The sequence below is a fragment of the Phalaenopsis equestris genome, unplaced genomic scaffold (genome assembly GCF_001263595.1).
Source record: "Phalaenopsis equestris unplaced genomic scaffold, ASM126359v1 Scaffold000002, whole genome shotgun sequence".
Classification (NCBI taxonomy): domain Eukaryota; kingdom Viridiplantae; phylum Streptophyta; class Magnoliopsida; order Asparagales; family Orchidaceae; genus Phalaenopsis; species Phalaenopsis equestris.
Window position 1 is genome coordinate 6913006 of NW_018164444.1, and position 2659 is coordinate 6915664.

A 2659-nucleotide genomic window follows, 5' to 3' on the forward strand; every position below is an offset into this window, starting at 1 on the left:
TCGAACACGAGCTTCTTAACGAGTCGAACACGAGCTGTTCGCGAACAACGAGCCGTTTTGCTAGCCATAAACTTTGTAGGCCTTTCAATAAGTCTAGCTAGTAATATTAACGTAAGGTTACTACCTGCCGTCAGTTCGCGAACAACGAGCCGTTTTGCCAGCCCTAAACTTTGTAGGCCTATCAATAAGTCTAGCCAGTAATATTAACGTAAGGTTACTACCTGCCGTTACTTCGTCAAGAACAAAAACAATGCCAATATACATGCTATATCATGAGTAAGACGTGTTAGCATGTGGTTATTATTAGTGAAATTTACTTCACATTACCCAAATTAATGAATATGGAACCAAATTTTTTATTAACATGGCTCATTTAAATTTCTAAAAAAACCTCTCATATTTATAAAGGGTACTTTTATACCATAATTAATAGAAATTACTTATCTCAAGACGCAGTATTGGACTCTGAGATTCTTCAAGAGGAAATAACACCAGATGTGGCTACACTAAACAATAAGCTAAACGGATCACACATGCACACACGTATCGGATTGCAATAGTTAAGTATTGGATTGCAATAGTTAAGTAATTATGCCAACATATATAGAATTACAGAAACATAAATCATTAATATAAATTGTTTTGTAAATCCACTAAAGGCTAGTTATTTTAAAAATAGAAATCCAAGATCGACTATTTGTTAGGTAAAGAAAGAGTTTACTACTTACACTACTCAATTATTGTTGTTGATGTTAGAGATCGGCGAGGAGGGAGCTGTTGATGACAATAACCATGAGAAATAGAGGAATGAAGTTTGTAATCACTACAAAGAAGGTGAAGAAAATGTGGAGTTACGGAAAGCAATGGCTAAATAAATGAGAGTTTTGGTTAGGAGACAAGGGCAGCAGTTGCTGCTTGATAGATCTTTACATCGTGATCCTTTCCAACAGAAAAATAGTGTAATAGCTATGCTTACAGAAACAAAGGTAGTATGGGTAATCAACCTAGCTAGGTGAAAGGTTGGGTTCAGTGGGGACGCCTAGTGCCCAACAAAACCCTCCATAATCGTGTGTCAGGAAACCCAACACCTAAGAGCGACGCAACATCACTCAAATCGTTCCTGAAACTAAGTGCAAGTAAATTTAGTGCTCGAGGGTGGCACTCGAGTGCCAAAAACTATTTTTGGTAGTTCAAGACTTTATGTTCTTTGCTTCGTTGGAGTGCAGTGAGCGTGTGTTGAAACAAGGATTTCTCAAATTCTCTTGTGCAAAAGAGAGAGGAGCACTCGAGTGTTCTAAGTTATAGAGATGATTGCGTGTGGTGTAATCTGTACATTTCTCCTCATTTATTTATAGTGGATTTCTCGGTGTGATGTGCCTCCGTGGTTTTTTCTCGTTTTCTAATTTACACGTTAAATCTTGTTCTTATGCTTTCTTTTGTTTTCTTATATTGTTGCTTATGTTCGAAGTTTTGCTTTGGATCTCTTGAATCGGTGTTCCACATTTTTGTGTATATACATAATTTCTCGAAAAAGTGGTCATAGAGTTTTTTCCTGAAGATAATTGGTTCGAGTGGGAGTAATGACTGACGAAGTGAGGTACATAGTTAAGAAATTTAATGGTTCAAACTTTGTTTTCTGGAAAATGCAAATTGAAGATTTGTTGCATAAAAAAAGCCGCATTTATCACTGGAAGGAAATATCAAGAAGTCGGAATTAGTGACTCTAAAAGAATGGAAAGTGCTTGATCGAAAAACACTAGGTTTGATTCATCTTTCACTTCTCTCATCTGTTGCTTTAGGCATTATGAATTAGAAAATTGCAATTGATCTCATGGCTGCGCTAACAAGGATGTATGAGAAGGCCTATCCATGATTCAAATAATTTTTTCTCTGATAAAGAGATTACTTAATATTAAGATGATGGATGATAATTCAATGGCTGGACACTAGAATAATTTTAACACTGTACTTGTCAGTTGTGTTATGTTGGCATCAATATCAATGATGAGGTCAGGACATTGTTTGTTCTATTTTCATTCCAGATAGTTGGAATGGGCTAGTTTCTAGGTTGAGTAACTCTTCAGGTATCATGAAGTTAAAATTTAATTATATAATTATATTTTGGGGTTAATGCTAAATAAAGATGTTTGTAAGAATGTGAGCGATGAAACTTCAAATTATGCTAGGAATATTGAAAATAAAGGAAGGAATCTAGATAGAAACACAAACAATGAAAGATTCAAGTTCAAGCGAGGAATGTCCCGGTTAGGGAGAAAAAAACACAGCTGAATGTCTGCACTGCAGAAATAAAGATCATTTTAAGAATGACTGTAAATCTCTTAAGAATTTTGGTGGCAAAGTTGCGAGTAGAAAACTGCCTACAAATGTCTCCACAGATGAAATCCAAGGCGACTCCTTTATTTTATCCCTAAATATTATCGTATCATGGATAGTGAATTTAGGTGTCTCTTTACATGCTCGTCTTAACAAAAGAGGTGTTTAAAGATTGCACTCAAGGTGATCTAGGGAAGTATATTTGGAAGACAATAAGATCTGCAGTTTTATTGGAAATGGTGATTTTGATATTATGTCGTCAAATGGATTAATCTGGAAATTCATTGAAGTTACATATGTTTAATGTTTGAAATGAAATTTGATT